This window comes from Mya arenaria, chromosome 3 (genome assembly GCF_026914265.1).
Source record: "Mya arenaria isolate MELC-2E11 chromosome 3, ASM2691426v1".
In the NCBI taxonomy this organism is placed as follows: Eukaryota; Metazoa; Mollusca; class Bivalvia; order Myida; family Myidae; genus Mya; species Mya arenaria.
The window spans coordinates 53215091-53232458 of record NC_069124.1 but is presented as its reverse complement, the minus strand read 5'-3'; the positions used below and the strand labels follow the sequence as shown (position 1 = coordinate 53232458).

Below are 17368 nucleotides of genomic sequence, written 5' to 3'. Positions count from 1 at the left end.
AGTTGTTTTCCAGTGTGGTCACAACAAATCAAAATATTGTCATGAAATATATTATTATATATTTAAACGTGTAGCATGTTAAATTGCATGATGTAAGCATGGCCCATCACTCTGGTTTTAATATTGAATTGGTTACGTCCCTTGATCATTTGATAATAAAACAGATGGTGTTTGCTCCGACTTACGTGCTCCTGTTTATTTGAACAGAAGATTTTAAGAATGTAAGACTCCAAAATGGTACATTTAGTATTGCTTGAAAATAACAGTTCTCCCTGAACAACTGCAAGAAAAGTGTATTTATTGACAATAGAAATCAGTGTAGGCTATTTAATTACATTAGGGAGAGGAAATTTCTGGATCAAATTAAATCCTGTTTACTGACCTGGCTCGTATTTTTCCTGCTTCAAGCCATCTTTTACAAGAATAAACAAACATATCTCTGATGTTTTAGTACACATGATCTCAATATTAAAATAGATGGGGTAAATGTCACTTATACAACATATTGTCCACTGTGGGCATGTCTTAATATATGTTTGCCATTCAGGCTTGCTTGGAATTGTTTTAAATCATTTTATTATGCTCAGACTTCACTGTCTGGTCCTGATTATCACCACTGATTTACTTGATACAAACATTTTATATATATATATATATATATATATATATATATATATATATATATATATATATATATATATATATATATACTGATCTATAATCCAGATAACATTTGTGAAGTTTCAATGACATGTTATAAAAAAAAAAGTCTGTCTCAGGTGTGTTCAGCATCATATAAGTTTTCCCTATCGGTGCAGCATTACGCGTGGGTTGTCTGGAAAATCAATGTAAAATGTTTAATGCACCAGTCAATCGTTACCACAGCCCCCCAGGTCTGGGGAATAGCGGGAACTTTTACTTTCGGTCCAGCCAATCCCAGGTAAAGTCCCCACCCTGCGGGGACACACTTTTTTTTATAGATATTGTGTCAATAAATATGAGTTGTGTATGTCAAGTCACAAAACAACAAATCATATCATATAACATCTTATATAATGTCACATCACGTCATGTCATATTTTACTTCATCTTATTTTAAAGAGTTATGACCCTTTATTTAGAAAAAAATCTTAGAAAGAGTTATGGCCCTTGACCTAGAAAAAAAGTGTTCTGAAATATATTGTGTAGAGCTGACAAACAATGGCAGATTGTTGGTCAGTTTTATAATGCACCAGTGCTCTGCATTTTTTTTTTGTTAATACCCAAACATGTCATGTAACCATTTCTGTGTCCAGGTGGCGTCTGGGGACATTTATGATTTCTGTGATAGGTCTAGTCAGTGTTGCCATAGCTACAAGGCCTACCTGTGAATTTCTTCAAATCATATTGAAACAAAATATGCATTTTCATTACTATTGCAATATGATTCTTGTTTTCTGAATATTTAAATGATTTATTCAAAACCGCAGTCATATAAAAAATTGACTGTAATGTCAGTCTAACTTAAAGTGTAGAAAACTTGTAGGAACAATTTTTTAAGTATTGCATGGAGCAGATTGACATCATTATACGCTATTTTAAAATAAAATACTAAGGCCTAAAAAAAAAATATGTCTGTTTCCTGTAACATGCTGAAAACAAGATGGGTCGGTAGGTAGGGATTTTTTTTTTTTTTTTTTTTTTTTTTTTTTTTTTTTTTTTTAAATGTCAGAATGATCCAATATTCAAGTTTATTTCAGGTGAATTATTTTAATAAGAATTCAGTGTGTTATATAGATTCAATCTTTCTGCCACTTATAGGCTAAAACTGCTAGCTTGACAGCCATCAAATCATAAAATACATCATCATTGTAATAAATCAAGACTAAGTGATTTTTTCACATCTATATATAGGTGAAGCTTGACAAAGAAACAGCATTTTTTATCAGTTATTTTTAGCCATGGTACATGTATTTCAGTTGTAGAATGCATCCTGTTGAAGGGCAAGCCATGGGTTCGACTCTCAGCGGTGGCAACATTATGTGCAATTTTGAGCATTGTCAGTATGTTCACCAGGGAAGCAGTTCATATTTACACTTTGCAAATATAACCCAGTGAAAGAGTGAATCAAAGAACATTTAGACAATTTATTTTTGGCAAATGTTTTAAACAAAACTTTCAAAATGCATACATTTTCTAATAATAAAACATGATATTATTGCACAGACTATTTTAAGATAGACGGTGTAATAATATCAAGTTGTATTACAATTAAATGTACATGACAACTATTATAAAATAAAATGCTGTCACAACAAGAACAGGCAAGAATCTCCACAAAACATATGTAAATCAAAACTTTGATTGATAAATGACTAGAATCAATGACTAAACCATTTAACTCTTAGAGGCTGTCAGAATTGTACAGATCTTTGGGACCAGTGTAGACCCATGGTCTACGCTGTTCACTGCTTGGACACTTAAACCTTACCTGCTGACTCGACAGCGAACAGTGTAAAATAACAGATTGGACTGGAATATGTTTAAATAGGCTAGAATCAGTATCAAAAAAGCTTAGACTGACTAATAAAAAAGTAATACCATTTTCTTTTTTAAACAGTAAAACAGCAAAACTAGTACACGTACAGTACCTTAAATAGTTTCCACAACTTATTTTTTTTAACAATTTTCAGTGTTTTAAAAAGATCTGCTGTATTAGATCCACTGTTCATTTTGTAAAAATCTCAAGCACGATGAAAAATAATCAATGTAACTTTCAATAGAATACCTTGTTGTTTTTTCCTTTTCTGGACTTGACTGGACTACAGTGGTTAAAACATTCCCAGAGTCAAAACTTGGAAAAAATATGTTCTGACTCTGACGAACATATTATTTAGTTAATGCATCTTCGTTATGTAATCCAGTGCATCCTCGTCAAATTCCAATATGCACCAGCGATTGTTTAGTTGCAACGACATCTTTCTTACTTTAACTTTCACTTTCAGGTTTATCTTTTTTTCCGGAAGTAAACAAAAACATTTAACGTTACTATTGCCAGTATTGCAACATCGTATTTTTCATAAATGGCAAAACCATAACAGTTTTGTTATAGAACCACAGACCTATAAACCAGGTCCGTGATAGAACTAAACTATAACACTGACAACGATCTACGTATTTCTCCTTTCACTTTCATTAAAATTGACAGGAAGTTAGCGTGCACCTGTTTTCCGCGCTTTTTAGACCATGTGGTTTGAAAAATGTTTATTTTTCTGTTAACTCATTAAAAACTTATAAGAATATTTTTTAATTAACTGGAGATATAATAAAAAACACTTAAAATAAATGAACAAAATATATCCTAGCATTGTTGTTTTTCAAAACCATTGCACTTAGCGAAAAAGCGGAAGGTATCCGTTAATTTGCATAATGAGCGGAGTTAATATTACGTCATTGAGTTTGAGTGCTGCTAATTGACAAGGTTACCGATCAGATTCCAGATCGATAATCACTTGTCACTTCGGGTGTAAATTGCTCTTGCGGGTTAAACAAACATTCAGATCATGCATTGAGGCTCCTTTCAGATGATACCGACTCTCACACCAAAATATCCCGTGTCAAAACTGATGCATATTACAAATGGATGATGCGTTGATTTCCGGTCATTTACGATTCCTGTGCGTCAAAACAGCCACTAAGGTTTTTGCCATTGTTTCAAAATGTCAAACCGGAAACGTTTGTAACTATGCAACGATTCGTACACTACCAAAATATTTAAATTATTGTTGTCATCATAGGCCAGAGATCGCTAAAAATCTGACTTTTCAAATTTTGGGGCATAAAAAAATTGCGGTCGGCGGTAAAAAATTATGGTCGGTCGGGTTACAGGAAACAGACATTTTTTTTTTTTTGGCCTAAAAATGTAGTAAAATGTACCTTATTTATTGTTTGGTTGGCATTTTAATAACAATTTATATTTTTTACTGTTTCAATGTGTTGGAAAACAGGTGGAAGTGTAGAAATATTGCAAAACTGTAACATGTTTGATGTGTAACGTTTGATGTGTAACGGGGTATTTCAATTAAGTTAACTTTTAACCAGGTTTTCCCAATGTAACTTAAACCAGGTTTTTCCAATGTGTAAAACATTTAACCTGGTGTTTCTGAGCTTATTTAAACCCAGGTTTTCCAAAGGTAACTTTCCAGGTCTTATTTAAACCCAGGTTTTCCAAAGGTAACTTTCCAGGTTTTCATAAGATTATTAGAGTCGGGTAAATGATAGGGCAGTGGGTTGGTGTGGGGTGTGAGCGGCACTATGGCATCAACAATATATATATATACATAGTGTCAAGGCTGTAACATGGTCAGGCATTAAGTTTAAATAACTTTACACATAATGAACATGACAGGACAGTGTGTTGCGTGCAAGACCCTTGTCTGTCGGTGAATGGTCACACTTAAAGGTCATTTTTCACAATATGTCATAATTTTGCTTGTCGAAGCTGTATAAATTTGCCATGCATTGTAGATTTTAATATAACTTGTTAGGAAGACAATGTATCACTAGCAGGACCTATGTCTGTATGTCAAATGCTGACATAGTTAAATGAGTTCCCCAGGGCATATCTCCAAAACTGTTTAAAGGTATTAATTAAAACTAGGGACATAAATAAATGGCAATGTGAAATGTTGAACAGTGAAATAATTAAAAGTCTTGGTCTCATAATTGCAAAGTCAATCACAAATGTGTTTTTTTGTTTTGTTTTTTAAATTGGTGTGTACTTGTAATTCGCACAGAAATTTAAAGTCTCTGACACTTTTTGGCAAAGTTATCTCCCTTTGTACTTCAACAAAATAACACTGGTTATAAATATGTTAAATTCTAAACTGTGCAAGAACTTTAACTCTTGGATCAATTGTTGAAAATCTTTACCCCATTTAACTTTGAGATATTTCAAACAATAAAATATTATTATAAAAATTACTTTTCTTCTACTGGAAGAAATTGTATAGAAATTGTTTAAGGAAGACATTATAGGTTTCAGAAGGCCGGACTTTCAAAAGTTCTTAAATCGTTTTCCATTCCAAATAGCTGACACTTCACGCAGTGAACATATTAATTTGTGGAATTATAGGTGTTCAGTATTATTCTGTTTATTAGCGCCCTTTTCATTGCTTCTTCTCTTACTCATCTCCTGTTTTGAGTTAAAAGCCAGCTCACTGATCTCATTGGGGATCAGGGTCTATAGTGTTGAGTCTGAGTTTAAGACTCAGGTTTCGAAGAATGAACTCTTAAATGTTTCAAAATATCCATAATAAAATGTTAATAAAAGATATGTGTCTGAATGTAGAACAGATTACTTGCTCTTTTTTGCCTTTGATCTAATATAGCATTTTTACAACAATTTTTATTTAATATTTTTAGCCTGTCTCAAACTCAGACTCAGGATGTTTTAGTGAATAAGGACCCAGATGTTAAGAAAGGCAATGTTTTTTCTTTAAAGACAATCTGTAGGTGGATTTAGCACCATACTGTCATGGTATCCGCTCCGGACCAGCTCCATAACCAGCACTGTTGTTATAGTAACTGATGTTGCTGGAAGGTTTAAGTTTGTCTAACCAGTATGCAAAAACCATTTCATCATCATCATCATCGTCGTCGTCATCATCATCATCATCATCATCATCATCATCATCATCATCATCATCATCATCATCATCATCATCATCATCATCTTCATCATCATCATCATCATCATCATCATCATCATCATCATCATCATCATCATCATCATCATCATCATCATCATCAGCATCATCATCAGCATCAGCATCAGCAGCATCATCAGCAGCATCATCATTATCATCATCAAGGCAGTGCAGTTGAATTTCATCATAAAACATTCAGATTTAAATTTTGTCCACTTATAGTTTATGATTTAGTATTGATGGTAATCTGTAGAGATCTTTTAGCTGGGAAATATGAAATCTATGGAGTTAATGTCTTCCATTCACATTGAACTCACAGTGCATGGAGCTGTAAAGTTAAAGCATCATTGGATAATTTTGTAACCCTCTAGAGCCAATACTGAACGGATATGTGAGCTATTCAGTATTAACATCAATTGATTATTAATAATAATTTGATAAAATCATCCTGGGCTATTACTTCTGGGTAAATCAGAGTGCAAGAATCGTGGTGGTTATGGTGGTCCATAGTGATTTACAGAAAGGAGAAATCGGGGTTGCCAGATATCACCCTAACTGTCTCTAGGGAAAAATGTGATTTTCTCTTTTCACAGATCATGGCAACAGTTCATTTTGCCGCAAGCAGTTCCATCCACAGTTTGTCAATGGAAGTGATTGATTATTTAAAACAGTAGTTGTGGGTTAAATATCTGTGAAATGAATTCGTTGATTACATAGTAAAACAGTTATTACCTGTCAATATAGACAAACATGTTTTTTCTGTAAGTTTCCTGAAACTTCTATCTTCAATATCCTAGCTGTGGACTTATATTAATACTGGTGAGTGAAATTATAACTGATATAATTACATCTTTAGTAGATATCACAGACATTCTTTTTTCTCCTCTCTTCATTTGTAATCATGTTGGAAAACCTTTTTAAGTCATTATATATTTGCACATACATTAATCTTGACAAAGTAACATTCATGCTCTGTCGTAAATGCATTTTCTTCTCTTTTTTTGACATAAAGATATTATAATACATTTATTTTGCCATATTGTATTGTCTTTCCATTTGAAAATGTATACTCTGATCATATCATTAGTTTATTTCATATGCATTCATCATGACATAGAATTTTTCTTTTGTATGAAAGCACATGCATTTTATTATGTTATTTGATATATGAGATCAGAGGAAATAAAGAACATATATATTTATATATTATATAATATATAAGTGTAAGAAATAAGACTGCTGAATAAAGTCGAAATAATATTTAAAAATTGTCTGACCAGTATGTTTAATTTACAGCTAAAACTTTCAGGAAACTATTTCAAATCAGAGACATCAAAATCATACGAATTCTCAGGATGTAAATAGTGAGTTTTGAGAAAATTGGAATAAAAAAGAAATGTTTGAAATATAACAAAATTGTGAAGATTTTGATGTATGAGTCTGTTTACGATACTGTAGATGATTAGAAAATAAACCTGAGAAAGTGTTAAAACTACAAACCAGGAATGGTTTCTTTAAAGGATCTTTGGCACCTTCAAAAATCTGTAAAAAACATAGGGCAACCAGCAGATTTGTTTCAATTCCTGTAAAGATTTTTTTTAACATAAATTCCTTTACTTCATGGCCATGTAATTTTACACCCATGTAATATATGTACTGATAAGCTTTATGCTGGCAGGCCTAATATGGCTTGGTTTGGCAAGAAGTAAAGGGTTAACTGCTGTCTGAAAAATAATAACGCAAATACTGCACTATTATAGGTAATTTCAACTTATGTCTACAATCTGTTATGAAACAAGGCAAATAAACTATCCCCGTTGGGTGTTACATGTAACAGATTGGCTATAATGATCTATGAGATATGATATGTTTACACTGATATTTCTAAAATGTCCTGGAGCAGCCGGAAAGGTGAACATACTGTAAACTATCAATCAGCAGATTGCTGGCCATTCCATGATTTGTAGGGCCAGCATAAAAAACATTTGGTTATATATAATTGAATAGAATATAATAAAAAAATATATATGTATATAAGTGTGTGTTTTAATATGTAGTTAAAAACCTTTACATCTTTATACAGAAGATTACTTTAACACCATTCTCCAATGATGACAATAACATTCTTATGTAAAGCCTGATACAATAGTAAAATAAATTTAAAAGCCTATATCTACCTTACCTGTTTTTGAAAAGGATGTAACCCTAACCAAACTGATTTTTATTTTGGCCTAGGCAGCGCTGCCTATTCATCTTCTAGTTAGACTGTTGATCTAGCTGTTCGGTTATTTTATTAGAATGCCCAGTTTTGACTACAATGTGTTCAATATAATTGTATAAAATACTTATATTCACATGTAGGAATTTAAGATGTAACACAAAAATAACTGTTCTGATGGTTATTCTTATTATACTTAATTCGTTTGGCATTCTTAGACAAGCTGGATTTCTCGTTTACTTCTAGAATTGTCAAAGGCATTACATATGTCATCGATGCAATAAGATATGGAATTAAGTAAGTGATTTCTTCTGTATTAAATATCTTTAAATATGATAATGGCATAGTAAAGCACTATAATACATGTATGTCACTAAACCAGTAAAGAGATAAAAAAAATTGTTGACATTCACCAATTTGTTTCCAGACAGAATATGAAATATGTTCTGAAAAATACCAACCAGGAAGGAAAATCTTTGAAACCAACTAAATCATAGAGCTGGAAAATAACAGGACAGCTTTTGTTTGATTTCTTCAATCAATCTTTATCAAATGGCTCAAAAATGTTTCAGAAAAATAAACAATTCTCTGATAATGTAAACAGCTCTTAGGGCATTGGCAGAATGTCTGAGAGATTAATATTGACATTGGTTCAATTTAATCGACAGCCCAAATGCTTATCAGAGATAAAAACCAATGAAATGTGTTGAATGTGACACATGTCAATGCTAACAACAGATTTTTTAAATGTGCTTCTGGAACACTAAATGCAGGTGCTGACGTTAAAAAAATGCATTTTATTGGGGTAATATAGTTAAGTGTTGTTGATTTCCCCATTATAAATATGATTTTAAAGAGATTAGAAATAATTGAACAATGATATTATTCTGTGAAGTCGAGCTCTTCTAAAATACGCTGACTCTGATCATTTGAAAAAATCGCCATCATCTCAATATACACTGACATGTAAATATTTATTAAAATTGCTTGAAAACATGTTGGGAGAGAAAAAACCCATATACTTCGAAGACATAAATTCTGTCCTGTAAATAGGACCATTTCACCATCTGATATTTAGTCCAAGAACAGTTTGATTTTTTATAGAGACAGTAATGGGCAGTTGCCCCTTGTAATGCTGTATGTGTTTAGCTGTGTATATGTCATAAATGTCTTTGTATATTTATTTATTGTTTTGTGCTTATTTTTTATGGTGTACCATGTGGGTCAAATGAGGTACTACCAAGAACTTCAGAGTTCATTTTGAATGTACAGATACCATTTTTTAGTTTGTTCATTTTAAGAAGAAAAAAAGGAGGTAATGTTACAATGCCTTAACGTTTTTGTCGGCAGAGGAGCTATGCAAAAACTTGAACCTGTGCCCTTAAAGGACATATAATGAACATATCCTATATTTTGGTGAACAATTCTGTCCTGGGCATGGATGTAACTAAACATTTGAATAAAAACTGTATTTATATCTGTCCCCTTCGTGCCATTGAATACCTGTCCCCTTTATGCCATTGAGTACCTGCCCCTTCATGTCATTGAGTACCTGTTTCCTCCATGCCATTGAAAACCTGTCCCTTTTATGCCATTGAGTACCTGCCCCTTCATGTCATTGAATACCTGTCCCCATTCATGCCATTGAATATCTGTCCCCTTCATGTCATTGAGTACCTGCCCCTTCATGTCATTGAGTACCTGCCCCTTAATGTCATTGAGTACCTGTTTCCCTACATGCCATTGAGTACCTGTTTCCCTACATGTCATTGAATACCTGTTTCCCTACATGCCATTGAGTACCTGTATCCTCCATGTCATTGAGTACCTGTTTTCCTACATGTCATTGAGTACCTGTTTTCCTACATGCCATTAAGTACCTGTATCCTCCATGTCATTGAGTACCTGTTTTCCTACATGCTATTGAGTACCTGTATCCTCCATGTCATTGAGTACTTGTTTTCCTCCATGTCATTGAGTACTTGTTTTCCTACATGTCATTGAGTACCTGTTTCCCTACATGTCATTGAGTACCTGTTTCCTCCATGTCATTGAGTACCTGTTTCCTACATGTGATTGAAGCCTGTTACCTACATGTCATTGAATACCTCTCGCCTACATGTCATTGAATACCTCTCGCCTTCATGTCATTGAATACTTGTGTCCTCAATTTCATTGAGTACCTGTTTCCTCCATGTGATTGAAGCCTGTTACCTTAATGTCATTGAATACCTCTCGCCTTCATGTCATTGAATTCTTGTGTCCTCAATTTCATTGAGTACCTGTTTCCTCCATGTCATTGAGTACCTGTTTCCTACATGTGATTGAAGCCTGTTACCTACATGTCATTGAATACATCTCGCCTACATGTCATTGAATACCTCTTGCCTACATGTCATTGAATACCTCTCGCCTTCATGTCATTGAATACCTGTGGCCTCAATTTCATTGAGTTTCTGTTTCCTCCATGACATTGAGTACCTGTTTCCCTACATGCCATTTAATACCTGTCCCCTACATGTCATTGAGAACCTGTTCCGTACATGTCATTGAGTACCTCTCCCCTTCATGTCATTGAATCCCTGTTTCCTACATAATTCCCCTTCCCTACATGTTATTGAGTACCTGTTCCTTTATGTTATTGAATTCCTGTTTCCTACATATCATTGAATCCCTGTTTCCTACATAAGACCCATTTCCTACATGTCATTGAGTACCTGTTTCCTACATGTCATTGACTCCCTGTTTCCTACATAATTCCCATTCCCTTCATGTCATTGAATTTCTGTTTCCTTCATGTCATTGAATACCTTTGCTTAGGGATGATTGAAGACCTCTGTCCTAAAGTCTCCTTTAAAACTCATTTTTCAAATTTGGAAAGAATGAACTTTTTGTGACAATACTGACAAATTTAGACAGTTTTTTTTCCCTGAAACCTGTATGAGTATCTAGTATCAGAAAAACTGTTTGGTGAGCATTTTATGTTGTAAATTTTCAGTTACACTCAGAGAGAGTAATAATTGTCTCAACAACACCATAAAGCATCATTACTGTATTTAGAGTCTGACATGGAAAACATTCTTCATTTGTTTCCGTAATGTTTAGTTGTCATTGGACTTCCTGATTATGCAAAAAGCATGAAGCCTGTTTGTTTATGTACCATAAATGTCCTATAAGACGCGTCAGGCTGGGTCTTTTCTAGATCAGTGTGCATTTTTTCCCCATTCAGCAAACTTCCTGAAGTCCTCAGTCTAGTATAGAGTCATAAATATCAAATACTGACTTTGCTTGTCATAAATACCCATCACCAAGATGGTAAACAGAGTTGAAAAGTGTGACTGACCAATCAGCAATCAGTATCTGCTTCAGCATAGCTTTATACACCACCTTGTGTGTAAATCGATAAAATTTCAGTGAACACATATAGTTTCATTATAATTATCACAAATATAGTTTCATTATATCAATACACATCTTTGAGCACAGGAATGAGAAAATCAACTTAGTCGGTGTGTAACTTAAGTTATAAGATAAGGTATACTATAAGGTGTTAGCAGCCTCAGAGTATGTGTTCTATTAGTATAAAGTAAAAGACAAGTTATACGGGATTCTTCCAATCCCTAACGTCGTGAAGGATTTGCCATATCAAAAATCGTAAAAAAAAATCCGTCAGCGTATTATTATTTGGACTAGTGCACTTTAAACAAATGGTGCAGATGTTACGCTTTTTAAGGGAACAATTTGCATTTCATTTGTTTTAAATCTTAGATTTAAAGCAGCAAACATCCCTGACCTGGAAGGGAGATTTATAGGCATGTTTACCAGATGAACAAACTATCACTCATGCAGAAGCTATATAAAAAGTTTTTAGGCAAAATACTTTATGGTGATTTCACTATTTGAAAAAAAGGGATCTTAGATGTGAAGCATGTTAAAAATACCATGAAAAACTTAAATATATAGTCAAGTTTACTTTTTATTTCAATATAGCAGAAGAAAAGTAATAAAATATGACCAAATTGCACCATTTCGAACTAGAAATTGTTAAAATGTTCTTGGGGGAGGACCACTAAAACCCCCCTGCCAACACATTCAACCAAATAAATTTTGATTCTGAGGGAGCGGCGCAAGTAAAAAGGGTACGCCCTTAAGGTATGGCCCTCCTAATGTCGAATCCTGGATCCTCCCCTGGTTGGGGGTTTAAGGTAAAGCATTGCTTAAGTCGCAGAATCATAAATAAGACCCACAAAAAGACATCATCCCCTGTGCGTCCATGAAGACTTGCACGTCTAATAAAACATTTACGGTATGTCATTTTATACTTTGATTGATAATTGAATACAAAGTGTAAGTATTATGCATTTTCAAGCTACTTTTTACATTCTTTACCTATATATGTCTACAGTCAAGCAAGTTTGACACTTTAGGTTGATTTTTAAATGACATATAAACCTCCATAATGGGAACAGAATTGTCCAACATCCTAAATCATTTAACGTGAGGGTTCTCCATGTAATCATGCAGCATAATTTGCACAACCGTTTGGCTCTTACATTCTGGTTGTTTGCTTTTGCAAAGTGCTAATTTCACTAAAGTGTGCAGAACTGCTTACAATTTACACTGATTCTTCAAAAACGTTCAATATATTTATTTTTAAATGCCTGCATAGAATAGGATGTACTTTAGTAATACCTGAAGCAGGCGGTCAGGCAACCTCCAGTACATAACTTTAGAAGCCTTTGTCCAATCATCGTTTTATAGTTTGGTCAAAATTTGTATAGGCATAATATCTTGTACAAGTTCACTTACAAGCAATATCAGTTTAATCAATAGAGAGTTATTGCCCTTCAATTATAGAAATAACCTAAAATTGGTCTTGTCCAATCAATAACTTTAGAAGCCTTTGTCTATTCATCACCAAATTTGGTTGGAACGTGTATGGACAAAACTTCTCGGACATGTTCAAAACCTGCCAAATTGCTTGAGTCACTCAAGAGTTATTGCCCTTTAATTATAGAACTAAAAGGCTGCACACCACCAAAATTGTTCAAGGGCATTAAAATACCAGAAACCTGATCAATCTATTTGAAGTACTGCACTGTAAGAATTTTTTCTTGGTGATGACAACATTTTAGAAAGAAAGACATTAATATGGGGATAAATATGGCATTATTTTAATTGGTTATCATTAAAGCCATGGCTTCCTTCTGATTGTATTGTCTGTTCATCTCTGAATATTATTGATTACTTAGCTTGTTTGCAGACATTCTGAGATATGTAATTAGGTTTTTCTGTAGCATTGAGGCTTTTGAACTTTTATCAGAATCTGTTTCCAAGAAATCATTAATCAATGCTTGATTCTAATTAGTGGATGGACATTGCCACTTTCTATTTATATTTTGGTATTCTGGCTCATATTGAAGGCAAATAAGTTCATGGAACATTCCAATAAATGACCATGTGTAACTTTTAGTAGACATGCATGCCGTAAATAGAACGTAAAATAATTGTTATTGCTTTGATTTGTTTTTGTTGGCCATGTTGGAATGAGTGATGCTTTAACGCTCTTCAAAACAGCACGAAATATGATCTTAAATGATGTTTAGTACACATTTTTATATAAAAACAAAATTCAAAACTTGGGTAGCTGATCCAATCACTCCCTTTAAGATAGAATTGATGTTGAGTGCCTATGTGTAATGGCCATGTTGCAATGGTGAGTGATACTTTAATGCTAATCATAACAGTAAGAAATATGATCTCAAGCAGTGTTATAGTACACGTTTTCACAATGACAAAACTCATTAGTCCCATCAGTCTGCATGCCCCGTCACTCTGGTTAAGTTAGAATTAGTGTAATAGTAATGTCCCTTTGATAACAACACACAGACAAGCATTGACATCTGCTGCAGTACCATTGTTTATGTCATCCATTGGAACCATAACACTAATATATATATATTTATTTAGAGTGAATGATACCAAATTCAAGCATATTAAGTCTTACAGAACATATTATCTGCTCATAGAAATATATTCACATTTGTTAAAGGGACTAGACACAAGATGATACAATTGCAAGAAAAAAAAAATCGTTGAAAACTAACATAAAATTGATAGTGTTGTGTACAATGCATTGAATCTTAATAACTGATGTATCACATTGCTTTGATTGCAAAATTTACTGGGTCTGTCTACCATGTAAATCCCAGTTAATTGAAAAAAAATTGTCAGTATGTGTATAAGTAATAATCACATGACTTTCATGTGCTTAATATACACACTATAAACTGGGAACCCATTACGTGCTATATGCGTCAAATCAGCTGAGAAAGCAACCAAATACTCCTTAAATCATGTTAAGTGATGTATTATCGGCCTCATACTACACGGCTGCGAAACAGTGGCTCCAGCTCTTTTAGGAGCTGTGTATAAAAAAGAGCCAATGACACTTCCGAGCTATAGCAAAAGAACGGATATCATCATAAAACGTAAGTATGACTCGTTATTTTATCTTATATCACGATTATGAGGGTTTATTTGAGAAATCGGGGAATGCAGTGCCATATAAATATGTTTAATCTTCACACGTGTTTCGGTTATTTTGTAAACATATTGTTTATGGAGTTATATCAAAGCGCGAAGCACTGAAAGACTACCTGCGGGCAAATATGTGAGAGTTGCAAATTTTATTTGAACTATGGGAATGGGTGAAGGGCACATAGATAAAAGTGAAAATGTGCCGAGGGCCAAGAGCGCTTGTGCCCACACTGGGCGAGGAAAGAAACATATCTGTATCTATTATATGGCGTCTTGTGTCATTTTGTTTATGTAAATGTCACTTCAATCGTCGTAATACCCCTTCCGCATGTATTTAATGTTACAATGCACACCCTTTCAATCGTTTCTAAAGGGTTTTCGTTGCTTTGATTAAATATCATACGATTGGAAAATATCATTTCCTTTTATGAACATACATGTTTTGTTTAAGGAAAATCATTTTTTTACAAACAACTTCAGCAATAATTCCATTCAAAATGCACAGCGCATCACTTCAGTCGACGTATCCCCATGTATTCAAAGTTACAATGCATGCCCCTTTCAATCGCTTCTAAAGGTTTTTCGGTGCTTTGATTAGATATTGTAAGTAAGGCAAGTTTTATGAACATACACGTTTTAATTGTTTAAGGAAAATGATTTTATAATTACGAGCAATTTTAGAAATAATTCCTATCAAAATGCAGAGCTTATCAGATGGGTCGTTTTCCCGCGGTGAGGACAAACATGCGGTCAGTTAATGTATGTAGAAACTATTTTTAGAAAATCTGTCAATTTATGATGTTGAAACTATTTTTAGATTATCGGAAATTGTCTGTTTTAAGAATGGGAATATGATTGTGCTTTTTCAAGTTTTATTGATAAATAAATGTTATTTATGTGTTACGTAAATATCTGTGTAGAAATAATACTAGTGCTGTTATGAAGGCTTCGCACACTTTAGATGTTTTACAGGTTAAATCCGAACTACTTTGCTTCATCAACCATATGAATGACTCAATGTCATATCAGGGCATGTGTGTTAGAATAAATTGAAAGCCTTATGTCCAAAACAATACTGGTTATCAATACAGAACTTCAACTATTCCTAATATGCCGAGTTGAGTGCATTATTATAGAGCGTATTGGCTCAGCCTCCACGCTTTGGCTCCAGCTCCCTGTCTTTTGGCTCCAGATCAATCCAGAAAAAGAGTATAAACATGCTTATTCCGGTAAACAGGCAGTCATTTTTATTCCCGACAAAATAAAAGCACTCGATAATACTGGTTTTATTTTAAATGTATGCTTCTTGAGTGAAAATCAGCTAAAAAATGATGAAAATGTTTTACTTTCGTTTGTAAACATGCATGTGTTTGATGGGAGAATCGGTTTTTTATCTCCATAAACAATATGTTTACAAAATAACCGAAACACGTGTGAAGATTAAACATATTTATATGGCACTGCATTCCCTGATTTCTCGAATAAGCCCTCATAATTGTGATATTAGATAAAATAACGAGTCATACTTAAGTTTTATGTTGATATCCGTTCTTTTGCTCTAGCTCGGAAGTGTCATTGGCTCTTTTTTATACACAGCTCCTTAAAGAGCTGGAGCCACTGTTTCGCAGCCGTGTACTAGCTCATACAAACAATTCTAACCTTGTTTCGAGAAAATACTGTAATTATTGCCAATCGAAACATCTCGTGTCTAGTCCCTTTAATACTATTTCTAAAGGAAAGTGAAGTTTAACATTTTGCATGCAAAATATAATGGTTGCATGTAGTCTCACTATTTGTCATTGTCACAGACACAAGTCAGACTACCATAGCAGGACAGACACCATTCTCATTATTGACAGAGACACAGGCCAGACTACCATAGCAGGACAGACACCATTCTCATTATTGACAGAGACACTGGCCAGACTACCATAGCAGGACAGACACCATTCTCACTATTGACAGAGACACAGGCCAGACTACCATAGCAGGGCAGACACCATTCTCATTATTGACAGAGAAAAGTGTGATCTATCTATTATTGCTTGTTTGGTTCCAAGTTGACTGCTCATAAAAAACATTCACAGTTGTTAATACAATTTCTCAAGAAAAGTAATTTTCAAAATAAATGAAAGACATCAAACCATTTTGCATGCAAAATATAATGGTTGTGTGTAGTCTCACTGCGTGTTACAGACTGGCCAGACTACCATGGAAGAACAGACACAATTATCTTTATTGTCAGAGAAAAGTGTGATCTGTGGTTTGCTCGATTATTCCCAAGTGAAGGTACAAGCGATAAAACACACATTGTTTATGTAATAAGCCTTAAAACTGTGGCTTTGTTGATTGTTGAGTTAAAAAGTGAAGAACTGTTGCATGGCATTTGGTTGTGTGTGCTTGTTCATCTACTAGTTGTACTGGAGTATTTCCATGTGTGAGCTTGGCCATCTACTGCTTGTACTGGAACATTTCCTTTTGGGGTCTTGGTACTCTACTGGTTGTACTGGAACATTTCTTTTAGGGAGCTTGGTCATCTACTGGTTAAACTGGACCATTTCTGTGTGGGGTATTGGTCATCCACTGGTTGTACTGAAACATTTCTATGTGAGGGCTGGGGAGTATCTACTGGTTGTAATGGAACATTTACTTTTGGGAGTTTGGTCATCTACTGCAGTTTTACTCAAACATTCCCTTGTAGGAGGTTGGTCAATTACTGGTTGTACTGGAACACTTCCTTGTGGGAGGCTGGTCATCTACTGGTTGAACTCAAACATACCCTTGTGGGAGCTTGGTCATTTACTGGTTTTACTGGAACAATTCCATGTGCGACATTTCCATGTGGAGTCTTGGCAGTCTACTGGTCGTATTGGAACATTTCTGTGTGGTGGTATGGTCATCTACTGGTTATACTGGAACATTT

At 34.1% G+C, this 17368-nt stretch overlaps 1 protein-coding gene across 2 annotated transcripts in view; it reads left to right on the top strand.

Moving 5' to 3' along the window:
* Positions 1 to 6098: 6098 nt before the first annotated feature.
* LOC128228071 (transient receptor potential-gamma protein-like) overlaps positions 6099 to 17368 on the top strand; it is an 85832-nt gene continuing 74562 nt past the window's right edge. For both annotated transcript variants that reach the window (XM_052939157.1, XM_052939156.1), the window contains exon 1: positions 6099 to 6506. The gene's annotated coding sequence lies outside the window, so the exon portion shown is untranslated. The remainder of the gene's footprint in view (positions 6507 to 17368) is intronic.